Genomic DNA, 15,050 nt, shown 5'->3' on the forward strand with positions numbered 1-15,050 from the left:
CTTGGAGTCCTAGTGGACAATCACTTAAATATGAGCCAGCAGTGTGCTGCAGCTGCCAAAAAAGCCAACACAGTGCTAGGCTGCATTAATAGAGGGATATAATCAAGATCACATGAAGTGTTAATACCACTTTACAATGCCTTGGTAAGGCCACACTTGGAATCCTGCATCCACTTTTGGTCATCACAATGTAAAAAAGATGTTGAGACTCTAGAAAGAGTACAGAGAAGAGCGACAAAGATGATCAGGGGACTGGAGGCTAGAACATATAAGGAACAGTTGCCGGAATTGGGTATGTCTAGTTTAATGAAGAGAAGGACGAGGGGGGACAGGATAGCAGTGTTCCAATATCTCAGGGGTTGCCACAAAGAAGAGAGAGTCAAGCTATTCTCCAAAGCACCCAAAGGCAGGACAAGAAGCAAGGGATGGAAACCAGCCAAAGAGAGAAGCAACCTAGAACTAAGGAGAATTTTTCTGACAGTTAGAACAATTAATCAGTGGAACAACCTGGCTCCAGAACTTGTGAATGCTCCAACACTGGAAGTTTTTAAGAAGAGACTGGACAGCCATTTGTCTGAAATGGTATAGGCTCAGGAATTCAGGGAGTTGAAGTCCATGAGTCATAAAAGAGCCAAGGTTGCCTACCCCTGGTATAGGGTTTCCTGCCTGAGCAGGGGGTTGGACTAGATGACCTCCAAGGTCCCTTCCAACATCATCATTTATTAGTTGAATTTATATAGTGCCCTATTCCCGAAGGACTCAGGGCAGTTCACAGGGCAGTTAAAACAGTACAAAAAAGAGAATAAAATGGAATTAAATTAGTGCAAGCCCACAATTAATAATAACAATAAAAAATAAAATTTTAAAATTAATTTAATATAATTTAATACGATTTAATTAAAATACTTTAAAATTTAAAATCCCTCAGTCCAGGCCAGACAGTTCAAACAACCAGGTTTTTAAGTCCCAGCGAAACGATCAAAGGTCGGGGGCAGTCCGAAGCTCCATCGGCAGTTCGTTCCAAAGGGCGGGTGCACTCACAGAGAACGCCCTCCCCCTGGGAATCACCCGCCGGCAATCTCTAACCGGCGGAACCCTAAGGAGGCCCTCCCTGTGGGTGCACACAGGACAATGGGAAGCTGATGCTGGTAGCAGGTGCTCCCTAAGGTAATCTGGACCCATGCCATTTAGGGCTTTATAGGTCATCACCAGCACTTTGAATCTCACCCGGAGGGCAACTGGAAGCCAATGCAGCTCGCGGAAAAGAGGTGTTACATGAGAGTATCGGGACACTCCCATTACTACTCACGCAGCTGCATTCTGCACCAGCTGAAGCCTCCGAGTGGTCCTCAAGGGCAGCCCCATGTAGAGAGCATTGCAGTAGTCTAACCGGGAGGTCACGAGCGCATGAGTGACTGTACATAGGGCATCCTGGTCCAGATAGGGCCGCAACTGGTGCACCAGGCGAACCTGGGCAAAAGCCCCCCTGGTCACGGCTCCTATATGATCTTCCAAACTGAGCCATGAATCCAGGAGGATGCCCAGGTTACGAGCCGTATTGACGGGGGGTAACACCTCACCTCACTCACCATCACCATCACCATTATTATTATTATTATTATTATTATTATTATTATTATTATTATTATTATCCCATGTTTCTTCTAAGTGAGCAGAATCACTGCTTATCTTTTAAACAACCTTGTCAGATAAACAGAGCCAAAGGACAGAAGGGAACTTGTCAATAAGGTTAATGGGATTTAATCTTAGTTCTCCCAATCCCAACAGTGGCATAGCGTGGGTTGTCAGCACCCGGGGCAAGGCAACCGGAAGCGGAAATAGAGGGGCGGGCGGGCAGTGACATCACGGCACCGCCGAAAAGACGCGCCCCGCAGTGGCGTAGACTTTCCAAGAAGAGTCGTGCGCATGCGGGATGCTTCCGGGTCCCTCTCGAGGGCGGCTGGGCGGGGCTCCGACCTGCAAGAGCTGCTGCATTCAAGCTCACACATGAGCCCTGCTAAATAAAGCCACGCATGCGCACGAAGCTAGGCCGGCCGGCCGGCAGGTCCGTCTTCGCTCGGCCAAGCCTGCCGGGACGCCTGCGGGGCGCTTGCAGTTGGCCTGAGCCTGGGCGGAGAGTTGGGCGCTTTTATTTATTTTATTCAGTTTATGTGGCCGCCCATCTCACCTGCCGGACTCATTTCGCTTTGCAAGAAAGAGCAGCTCGAGAGCGGAGCCAAGCCGACTCTGTGCAGCCCTTGGGGCTCTCTGAGCAGCTCAGTGCGAGCGCGCCCCCCCCAGATGTTGCGCCCGGTGCGGCCGGCCCCCCCTGCACCCCCCACGCTACGCCACTGAATCCCAATACATATTCAAACAACTATACTAATTTGAATGTAACAATTTAGCATTTTTATGAGATTTTATTGTAAATGTGGTACTCTTTTTTTCTTTAAAATGAGAAATGTAATATTTTAATTCAAAAATATAAAAAACCCAAACAGATTGCTTTTAATTTTTTCTTTTAATTCATTTAGTAAGCTAAGCAGTTTTCTATATGCAGAACTGCAGTCTTTCATGGATATTCTTCATCATGGACAATATTATAAATGATTGTGTTAGTAGTTTGAACCTTAATAGCAGTAAATAATTGGAGCATTAGTCATCTCCTTTTGGCTTACAGTTCTGTATTTTGACAAAAGAGCTAGAAGGGTTTAATGTTATTTTTTATTATTCATTGCTCTGCAACTTTACTTGAACATACCAATATTTGACATAGTTATATCTCTAAACCAGTTTATGGCCATAGTTAATTTGTTGGTGTTTGTTTATGAAACTTTCAACCTTCCTATAGGATAATTACTTATAGTCTCCCAGTGGAAATTGAATAATCAAAAAGGTGAAGTTTTTTTTATCAAGCTATGAAGCAACATCTGTCATAGCCAAACAAGTTCAATGAATATTTTTTTCAAATGCAAAGTGTAGAGTTTAATTGCGACTTACAATCCATGCTAATTTTTTATTGCAGTCCTCAGGGGTGACCATGAAATCTATCAGTGGGTTACAAGCGCTTTGTAAAAAAAATTCAAATTTCCTTTTCTGAGATATTTGGAAGTTTAACAAAAAGACCCACATTACACCTAATGGAAAACTTACACATATTTATATTTTAGATTTATATTATACCCATTTCACTATCCCAAGTGATATATATTAAACTCATTCATCTTTATCTAATACATTTATTCTTATCCTTATTTCCATGCTGCCACTAAATTTCAGGTCACAAAAATGTGACTTTGTCTTCAAAGACAGAAAAATTAGACTGATTCTTAGACGGTTGCTAGGGATTAAACATCAAAGGACCAATGACAGTGAACTGTCCGGTGTGCTCCAGTCTTATCAACTATGGAGTCCTTTCCCACTGCTGAGTTAAAATGTTCTCCATCTTTAAATCAGCAGAAAATTGTACCAGCGTGAAATTTGCTACATCCACTGTTGATCCCTATCCTGCCTTTATTGTATTGTCTTGAGCCACTGCTGAACGGTGCTTTTTTGATTACATGCACAGTATACTGTATAGGATGCGAGAAGTGAAGCAACAGGCTTTCCTTTCAGTTTTGCTACTTCCCCCAACCCCACCATTTAGCACAAGCAAGATGCTAACCACACTAGTTTGGCAGCAGGAATGAGATAGGTCTATGTACAAGCTTCTGCCTAACTTTCTTCCTTTGCTGCTCCTCATATACCCCATTCTGTCATAACCAAACCTGGCAAAAAAATGTTCAGAGTGGAATTATGAACTGAGATGAATTATAGATTAATTGCAAAATGCTTTCAGTAACAGGCATCAAACACAGACCTCCAGTTTGCTCTGGGTAAAAGATAATCCTCAACTTACAAGCAGTTTCCTAATAGCCATTTGAAATTACGAAGGACTCTCAGCCCCAAAACCAATTATGAACTGTTTTCACAATTACGATGGTCGCACATGCACCTACGCTCACAAGATCACATTTGGATTGCTTGGCAACTGGTTCATCTTTATGGCCATTTACAGTGTCCCATGGTCACATGGCTGTGATTTGTAGCTTTTTTTGACAGTTTCCGGCATTTACGTCTGATTTCTGGCCAAAAAAGAAATTCATTAGGGAAAATTGATTCCTTTAACAACTGCTTAATGACTGTTCCATTCACTTAACAACTGCCACAAAAAATGTCAAAAAATCAGGTCCAGTCACATGATGCCTTGACCATTGCAATAACCTCTGGGGTCAATGACAGTTGTAAGTCAAGTAATATCTGTACTATAGGTTAAGCAATGGGGCTAGGTAGGAGGTTGGTTACATCATTTCACTGTTTCACTTGTTCAGCCTTGCCCTAAAATCAAAAAAGGCTGTATGGTTACAGCAATGGCATTACTGCTAAATGAACACTTTGGTTTCATTGCTCATTCATTCTTATTTAAAATTTTTGGCTGCCAATTATCCACCATTCCAAGAGGACAGAAAATGGCAGTAGCAGTCTGTCACCATGAGCTATATGGGAGACAGGTGGCCAGGGTTGGAAACTGTTTATATGCAGCTACAGCTGGATCGCCAGAAGATGTAAAAAGAGCCTCTGTGCTAAATTACTATTGTTTCAATCCAAAAGTCCATTATAATGCTGCTGGATCCAGCTCTTTAAAGAGGCACTTGCATAGCAGAAGTAGACAAGACAGATTGAAGAGAAAGTGCCCACATGTTCACATCAACATGAAAACAACCAAGGATCCCAGCTTGGGATCGGTTATCTACTTCTGAGTCTCATCCCAAAGGTGCTTTTTCAAGAGGGAACTGGACTTTCTCATTTTTCTTTGAAGACGTTTCACTTCTCATCCAAAAAGCTCCTTCAGCTCTGACTGGATGGTGGGGAAGTCAGAGTTGAAGAAGCTTCTTGGATGAGAAGCGAAATGTCTTCAAAGAAAAAACAAAGAAAGTCCAGTTGCCTCTTGAAAAAGCACTTTTGGGATAACTATGACCTGGATGACTGAGAGTCTCCATAGACATTCTGACTCTCATGTAATAGGTAATGAGGCACAACAGATTTCACTCATCTTGCAACTGCATGCTATTACCTTAATTGGAAATGACTACAGGCAGTCCTCAACTTACGACCACAATCAAGCCCAAGATTTCTGTGGCTAAGCAAGACATTTGTTAAGTGAGTTTTACCCCATTTTATGACCTTCCTTGCCACAGTTGCTAAATGAATTACTGCACTTGTTAAGTTAGTAACACAGTTGTTAATGAATCTGACTTCCCTATTGACTGTCAGAAGGTTGCCAGAAGTGATCCCACGACCCCTGCAAATGTCATAAATATGAACCAGTTGCCAGAGCATTTTGATGACATGCCCATGGGGATGCTGCAACAACAGCAGGTCTGAAAACCAGCCATAAGTAACTTTTTTCAGTGCCGTTGTAACTCAAAAGATCACTAAACAAATTGTTGTAAGTCAAGGATTATCTGTACCTTATTACAAGCATAGCTAAGGATGGTTTAAATCTATTTCATTCATGGGCTGGGATGAAGTAAAGGCCTGTAATGGGAACTCAGCAGAAAAGAGATGGTGCTAGGGTCTGTTTATGTCACTGCTAAGTACACGGTGGCTCAGTGGGTTAGGACGCTGAGCTTGTTGATCAGAAGGTCAGCAGTTTGGCGGCTCGAATCCCGAGTGCCGCGTAACAGAGTGAGCGCCTGTTACTTGTCCCAGCTTCTGCCAACCTAGCAGTTCAAAAGCACGTAAAAATGCAAGTAGAAAAATAGGGACCACCACGGTGGGAAGGTAACAGTGTTCCGTGTGCCTTTGGTATCTAGTCATGCCAGCCACATGACCACGGAGAGGTCCTCGGACAAGCACTGGCTCTTCGGCTTTGAAACGGAGATGAGCACCGGCCCCTAGAGTTGGAAACGACTAGCATGCATGTGCGGGGGAACCTTTACCTTTACCTTTAAGTACAAGTGGCAATTTATTTATTATTTATTTATTAAACTTGTATGCTGCCCATCTCGCCAGGGATAAGGCCTGAGTAGCAACACCTGCTTCTAAACTCAAGCAACGTTCTTTCTCATGTCCTAATATTTTACCTGGAGATAAGGGGTTTTAGTATAGGACTTCAGTGTAAAAGGCAAGACTATTACACAATGACCATCCTTCACCATAGAGAAAGTCAGGCCCCAAAGAGTTTGGGGCAATCCATTTGAACATTTAATGCAACTTGTCTAATAACTTGGCAACTTTAGGATGTGTGAACTTCAGATTCCAGAATTCCCCATGCTGGTGTTTCCAAAGGTCCCCCCGCTTGAATGGCAGCCCTATTACATGAATTCCAATAAATTGTTATTGTTAACAAATAATAATAAGCTTGACCTTATCTTGACCTTCCAACGTTCTTCTCTTTCCTCTACTGAATTAATTCACCATGCTGGATGGAAAGCACTCTTTTGCTTTTCTAAAGATTTTTTTTATTCCTTTTCTTTCTATTATTTTCAGCAATCAACTGTAAAAGCTAGGCTCTCTCCTCTCTTCTTCTACCTAGCCAGACTAATCTGATTATAGAAGAGTTGAGTTATGTTTACAGCAGACAAAGAGATGGATTCTAGGGTAGGAAGGAGGAAACTTTAGCTTTTATCTTCTGTCTGTAGAGGACTTTGGAAATTGCTAGCTGTTGAGGTCACAATCTTACCTCAAATAGCAGGAGAAATAATCTGGAGATGGAGAGCATAACATTCTATAAACAATTTTGAACCAATCATGGCCAAACCTTTACCAGCATTTGTCTGCTCTGGACAAGCCAAATACAACACAGCTCAAGATGAATAGACACTCCATAGACACTCAAGGTAAATAGCACCACACAGTATTATGCAGCATAGTACAGAGAGAGCATCCTCAAGGATTCCATTTTAATCTGCTACAGGCTGAAATGAATAGAATTGTAAGATGAAACAGGCACAGACACTTGCCTACATAGGCAGGCCCTGATTACAAATACAATCACCAAATGTATATTTTTCCTGTAACTGAAGAGACACCTCCCATGAGACATCAGAGGCACACAGTTTGCAGAAATAAAACCAAAAAAGGAAAACTCTAAAATGAGGGTCATCTTTAAACAAAGCTTTAAACAAATGATACAAACTGAGCATGCTTAACGCTTCAGGTAATTTAGTTTCTGCACTGAGCAAGAAATTAGATTCCTAATTACTTTTATTGTACATTATATAATGTAAAATATTAAAGAAGCCATGGTGGCTCAGGTGGTTAGGATGCTGAGTCAAAGTGCTAACAAGAGATTGACAACTCAGCAGTTCAAAATCCAAAAGTGAGCAGTGTGATGGAATGAGCACTCATCAATTTGTCCCAGCTCCTGCCCACCTAGCAATTTGAAAGCATGCAAATACAAGTAGGTACCACTTTGGGGGGGGGACATCAGGGACATGAAAGGACCCACTCAGGCATCCTCTGGGCAATGGTGATGTCATTGGCTAATTCTTTCAACCTGGAAGCACCTTGGTAGGTGCCCCCTACCTGAATGTAGTTGAAGTAGTATATAAAATATTGACTATTTCCACTATTTTGTGGCATCATTTTTCAGTCTCCAAGAATTTCTACAACTAAAGCCCTGATTTTCAGTACGATAAATGAAAGGCAAATTGTTATTTCTGATTGACATACAAGGAGGCAGCTGTTATTTAATTAGTGGTTATAGAAGACCAAATGATTTGTGGTTTCTCCAGTAAAGGAGGATTTAAGGAGCAATTATTAGGGTATCAGATGTGAGGATTTGCAGCAGTTGAAAAGTGGAGAGGAAGGAGTGAACCCAGAGTGAAGTAGGAGAAGAAAACAACCAAAGCTTTTGTGTTTCAGAACAAGATTTGACAGGTTGGAAGAGTGTACAAAGTACAAAATATATTCTCTAAAATCTAAGCCAAATAAAATATGTTGACAATTTCTTCAGAAAATTGATGTTTTTAGCAGTTGTCTTTTACCAAGAAGGCAGCATTTCATTTGGTATGAAGAGATGAAATGCCAAATTATATTTGACAGTCATATTATTTTGCAACCCTCAAGAGCTGAAAAATTTAGAGCTAACTTAATACCAATAGAAAATCATACGTCACTTCATTTTTGACACTTCTCCAGAATAATTTTGAAATGTTTACATCATATATAATGGTACAGTTAAATGTTTGTCAGAAGTTTCACTAAATTCAATGGCTTGGCTTACTTTGAGCTAAGTTAGGGATGAAATTTAGTATATAAAAAAAGTACTAATTAAAGAAAATGAGTCTAGATCAATGATTGAACTGAGTAAATTAAATCAGCTGGTCACTGATTTTTTTTCTGGATCTATGATATCATGATTTCCAGATAAGATTCATTTTATTTTTTAATTTATAGTACGAAAATTGATACAGAAAAGAATAATAATTATTGGATACAGTAGATATAGACAGACAAATATATACATGAGAAATAGATTCATTTTCCATTGAACTCCCATCTGGAACCCTGAAACTGCTGCAAATTACTGATGGGCACATGTGAACTCCTTTTATTTCATGATGTCATTGTTGTTATTCAACACGAACTACTGAGAAAACACTATGGCTTTAGTTCACACAACATCCTAAGCCATAAACCACAACATGCTAAGCCAAAACTCAAAGAAAGCACAACATAGAGCCAGGTTCCCAATTTTTTCTTAACGGCAATAAGATATTTGAACTCAGTAACTTGAGTAATAGGCCTTTTGACAATGAAATGTGCATTTGGAATAGTGGAAACTCCATCAGACTAAACCCACCTCCTAGTGATTACAACAACTTCATCCATGTTGTTTGCATGGCAGCAATGCAGGACTAGTTTGCTATTGCCTTCTTCCATAGCAAAATTGTTTGCTTGCTTAGCCAATTTATACTGCCTCAGTCATAATGGAATCTCAGTGGTATACAGATATTAAAATAACTTTGGGGCCCTTGATACTCTCTGAAATTGGTTGTTTCCTTGAAGACATTTCATTACCAGACTAGGTAACGTCATCAGTGCTAGTATTGCTGTCATGGATTCTTTGACTAATTCTGGGTCTATGGATGTGCAAAGTGCTGTGACATCAAATAAAACCACGATTTTATCTTCATTTATTGACATGTCTTTGATTCTTTGGAGGTACAGTAGTGGGGAGTTGCTTCCCTCTATAAGGTGTCCAAGCTATTTTGTCATTTTTTAAAAAAAATGATAAATCAATCAGCAGTACATCATTAGAATCACAATGACAAGAATACAATAATAACAAAAACATAGTGTACTTGTGTGTGTTGTTAATTGTAATGAAAGCAAATGTGGCTCTACGGTTAGACCAAACTTGGAAACCAAAGACACACAGACTAATACCACTTTTATTATAACAGAATGGTGCAACTCTCCCTCCTTTTATCTTAATGAGAACTATGGTAGTTCTTCCTAGGACTCAGATTTCTTTTATCTGATCTTTATCATGGTTATGGTTCTTCCTCCTCAAGATTATTGTTTATGCCCATTACCTCTGGCTCTTCAAAATCTTTCAAAAGCAGGATTTAGTAGCTTCAAAAAAGGCTGTTTAACCTCTGGATGTAGTCTATGCCCTGGGGTCTCCTGGTGGTCTCCTTCCCAAGTAGTAGCTGAGTCTGAGCTTCTTACCTTTTTCAGTGTCAACCAGAAAAGCTACAAAGATGTCTCAAAGCCAAATAAAGTAAAAAAAAGGGGGGGGGAGTGAGAGGGGATAATTCATCAAGGTCTCTCTTTTCTTTGAGAAAAAAAATAGAACTAAAACAGAAAAAAAAGTTTTTCAGCTGTAGTGCCTTTCACTTGGTAATGAGGCACTGTTTATCTTTTATACTTCTGTTTTATCAGGAAACATGACTTGTTTCTTAACTCATGTCATTTCCTATTACAATGGCAAGTCTGTTAGAGGAATTTCATTTCTCATTGCCACACCACCAGGCTGAAAATACAAGACCTTCCTATTTAAAGTAGGCATACTATGTGCCAGCAGAGAAAAGATGCATTTGTTCCAAATTAGCATTCATTCTTCCCCTGAGTGAAATCTGACATTACAGGACTAAAAAAAATATAGCAAAAAAAAATGGGCTTTTTAGAATTCACATCCCATGACTGAAAGTGCCAGGTCTATTTTTAGCAGACACCACTGGAGCTGTAGCCATCTTATCAAAACAGGCTTATCTTTGCTCCTTAAGTGAAGGACATGAAATGCTATTCATCAATTAAGACTTCAGGTTGCATTCACTTTAGTACCAATTATAATTATCTCCAAAGAGGATAGTTATGAATGCTTTCAATGACTCCTAGATATACTTCTTGATATATTCTTCGAAAAGCATAATGATGAAAAAAGCTACCTTCCATTACATTAAAATGATGTTCTGTAGTCTTGGATATCCACAGTGAGGGGGAAACCCTCACTGTTTTTAATGTGTGATGTGACATGTAAAAAAGGAAACTGTAGGAGAAGAACAGGCAGAGCCAGGGGATGGAGTTAAGCAAGTCATCAGCCTACAATTGTTACATTCCATCAAATGGTTTAGATCCAACTCTCCGTTGACTCTCATCTACCATCAATTTAGTGTTGAACATTAGTTGACCAGAGTCTTATGTATAGACTAGAGCAATAAATCTTCTTAACTGTGACTTAATGTATGGTCCAGATTCTTCACACCTGACATGAGCAGGACTTCAGTTGCATGGCTGAAGTCATCATCTGTTTATTATTGGCTGCATGGGCAGTTATTGATGTGGTCATTCACTTCAGCTCCACTAATGTGCTTCCAGATGTAATTCAAGACACTGGTAGTTAGATTTAAAACTCTTCATGGCTTGGAGATGGGATACCTATGGAACTGTTTCTCTCAACCTTTGTCTACCTATCCTGTTAGATTCCATCCATGAGAGATCAACATCTGGCAGGACCCAAAGGAAGTGCACCTTTTTGGCTTTGATGCCCTCGCTCTGGAAATGACTCCCCTCCCTGAAGATTAGGGTTGTCCCAACTCTGCTGGACTTTCATGAGACGTTGAAAACTTGGGTTTGCCATCAAGATGGGGCCCAGATATAATGGGTGAGCCCATTTCTTGGTCATGGTTGCATTAAATATGGGACATTAGGGGTGTTCTCTACTGCTATGTTATTTTATGTTATTCATGTTAATTTAGTTTGGTTGTTTTTTATTCTGTGGCTAACCGTTAATCACCCAAAGTGTCACTTATGAGATGAGCAACTGTATAGATTTGTTAAATAAGTCATGATTTTTTTTAAAAAAAAATCTCCTGCAGACTCTGTTGCCATTGCCTCTTTGTATCCAAGTTCCTTACAAAGTATAAAGACATTTGCTTTCATTTTTAATGAATTATTCTTCACAATTTATTCCATTTTAATTGAACAACTGAATTACAGATTCCAGGTGTTCATCTCTAACATTTGGAACACAGATAAGCGAGAAAAATTCCATTAGAACACCGTGAAGTTTGCATCTTCAGGACCCAACCACCTCACTTGTTTTTTTTTTCAAAATTCTGATTCAAACTATTTAATTATAACATACAGCATAACAAGGGGGATCACATTCTGTACTGATATTCAGTTCACAAGAAGGTACCCCTTTTCACAAGAAATCCCTTGTGGTTATTTCCCACCTCTTATTTCCCACCTGCCATTTTTCTTGTTAGATTTCTACCTAGTCTTTTGTACAGGAGCTCAATTGCTCCTTCCTCCCTTGTATTGTTTCTATACAACAGCAACCTGTCAGGCAGGTTAGGCTATCAGAGAGAGTGTGACTGTCCCTGGGATGAGAATACGATAAAGTTAACTGGGATCTTTCATCCCTTCTCCAACACTTTAACAATACAGAACCCTGGCTCTCTTCCCATTTCTTTTTTCTGAAGCAATCCTAGAGATTCTTTCTCAGAAGTAAGAAGGGCCATGGAATTCACAAAAGTTTTGGGGGGAGGTTGGGGGGGGCATGTTTATGGAAGTACCAGCTATATCACATACAAGATCCTAGCCAAAAAGGATCCTATCATATCATATCTGGGCTCAGAAGCTAAACAATTGGCTTCTTTAGTATTTCATTGGGAACCCATCCAAAAAAATTCTAGAAGTACAAGATCAGTTGGGAATTAGAAAAACATCCCAGAGAGAGCCCATGACAAACTTCATCTACATTGTTGCCAAAAAAGCCCCACAAGACCTGTCCCTAAAGTCACTAAGGGCTTAGTTCAAAGGAGATTTGCCATGTAACAATAACAATGTTGGAAGGGTCTTTGGAGGTCATCTAGTCCAACCCCCTGCTCAGGCAGGAAACCCTATACCTTTTCAGACAAATGGATGTCCAGTCTCTTCTTAAAAACTTCCAGTGTTGGAGCATTCACCGCTTCTGGAGGCAGGTTGTTCCACTGGTTAATTGTTCTGTCAGGAAGTTTCTCCTTAGTTCTGAGTTGCTTCTCTCTTTCGTTAGTCAAGAATCCAAATTCAGGAGTTCCAGAATTACCAAACTGTGTTCAAAGCCTTAGCCTGCTTGGAGCTCCCCTCACACCCCTTCCCCTCTTATTTTTTTGGTATGGAAAGGGTGCAAAGTTAGTTTCCTGCAGCAAAATCTACAGCAACAGGGTAATTATATTTGGACCTTATTCCTAGCATTTTCAAGTAGGTAAAAATAACTTTTAAACTGTTTCCAAGGGTGGAAAGAGTGACCATATGCAAAGTCCTTAATCAATATCCCTCCAGCTTTTTGAAAACATACCATTGAAAGAGGCATCATTTTCAACCCTGCTAAAATATTCACAAACTGTCACTATCTCCTGTCAACATAGTTCCAAGCTGAATAACCTGGGATTGCACATAATGGGCTTTCCCCACAAATTCATATCCAATTCAGGAGAAAACCATCCAAAACCTGACATGGAATTTGCTGCCTCTATCCTGCCTCCATCGCATCTGTTCTGACATACGGCCAAATGGGATTGCCTGAATGTGCTGGGCTATACAGTAGGTGATCTACAAAGCAACTAGATAAATCTTCTAGCTTTGCTGCCTTCTGTCTTCAGCACATCCCTAGCAGAAAACGCTAGCAAGGCAAACTAAAAAAACAAACCTTCCTGCAATACTGACTACTCTGGCAGCAGGGTTCAAATCTGCTGAATATTTAATGCAATAACAATCCTCTCATCCACCAAATTTCTGCAAATGTTGAAAAATATCATGAAACTTCCCTTTGGTCAAATAGAAGTAGCCAGACGCACAAGAGGTGGGGAAGGGGTTAAAACAGCCCTGTCCAGCTGCTTAGGGAATAAACAACAGTTTGTGGCAGAAGAAGCTGATTATGAATAGCAATAGCAATAGCATTTAGACTTTTATACCGCCCCATAGATCCCTACCAGGATCGAACTCCAGGCTGTGGGAGGAGTTTGCCTGCAATAACCACTGTGTCATCAGTTAAACTATAGGGGAGGGGCATGCGTGCATCACCTGAAACTCTTGATAAGCCTTGCTTCTCTGGTCATTTCTGGTATTGGTGACCTGACTTTCCTCTAAGATAAGAAAGCATAATAGAATTTGCACATCATGAACTGCCATTGGATAATGTCAGAATAAGAAGGGAAACAATATTTTACTAGAAATAAAAGATTAAAAATGACTTAAGCCTATCTGCTCATGGATTGGGCATGACTTGAAGGTAAATACTATGAAGATCAGAGGTAAATTGTCATTGTTGAGGAACGATTGTATAAGATGGCGGTGCCTGGAATGGCTGCGGCTGCATTGGCTCTTGAAGGTGAATAGTTTTGGGAGGGATAGTAAGGGCTATAGGCCACATGATCAGGAAGATTTTAATGTGTTTGAGCAACATGGTGGAACTAAGGTAACATACGACATACGACCGACAATCTCTGCTGGCCTGGTGAGTTTCTAGTTGTTTTGGAACTGTTGGTGAGACCGTTAAAAGTCGTTGGCGCTGTTTGAATTTGTTCTACCAGCAGCAAGATCTGACTGCTGGCCCAGTGATGGATTCTATTGCAAATCAGGACTGTTTCCAGAGGAGGCAGAGGAGGAGAGGACCTGGAGCTTATGGAGCAAAGGAACTGGATGAGGCTGTCGGCAGGCCCAGAGGAAGAGAGAGAGGCTTTTGAAGGAGTTGGAGGCAGCGGCAGCATGCTCCAGGGGCAAAAAGAAGCAAGGCCTCTTTAAGGAAAAGGTGGAAGAGTCAAGATCAGAAAAAGGAAAGAAGGCGAGGTTGTCAGAATACAAGCTAACTTGAGGGCTAATCCACATGTAGCCCCATTTCCATCTGTCCTGTTTGCCATCGTTCACTCCCTAGAGACTAAAATGGACAATGTGAAACTTGAGCGGGCCCCGAACAAGGAGTATATATCGGAGGTGGTGACCCTTTGAGAGCTGAATGCAACGAAATTTCATTTTGATGTATGCCGATTGGTGTACATTCAAAGTGACAATAAAGTTATCATCATCAGTGAAGCATGGTCTATGGGAAGAGCAGCTGTGTACTGTGTCTTTAAAAGTTGCCATTGTACCAAAACAAATCAAATTGTCATGTCCAACTTTTTTTTTAATTTCACTGATGATGGAAAATACTGCATTTGGCAGAAATTCCCATTTCTACATCTTATAAAAACAAATGACATCTTTCAGAGTTTAGAACTGACTGTTCAATCTATGGTTCACATATTGCATTAAGCTCAGATACTAAAAACACCGGATGCCTGCTACAAATAAAATGCCAATTCATAAGCCATATTTTATATATCATGACTGAATACACATACCTAACACACTAAGTTAAAAACAAATTTGTATACATTAGGACAAATTGTGAGCATTGTTCTGTGCTGTTATTTCTGCTATCACATGATGGTATCCAATCTGGATTCTTCTAAACCACTGGTCCCCAACCCCTGGTCCATGGACCAGTACCGGGACGTGGCATGCCAGGAACCAGT

This window comes from Vipera ursinii (genome assembly GCF_947247035.1).
Source record: "Vipera ursinii genome assembly, chromosome: 3".
NCBI lineage: Eukaryota > Metazoa > Chordata > Lepidosauria > Squamata > Viperidae > Vipera > Vipera ursinii.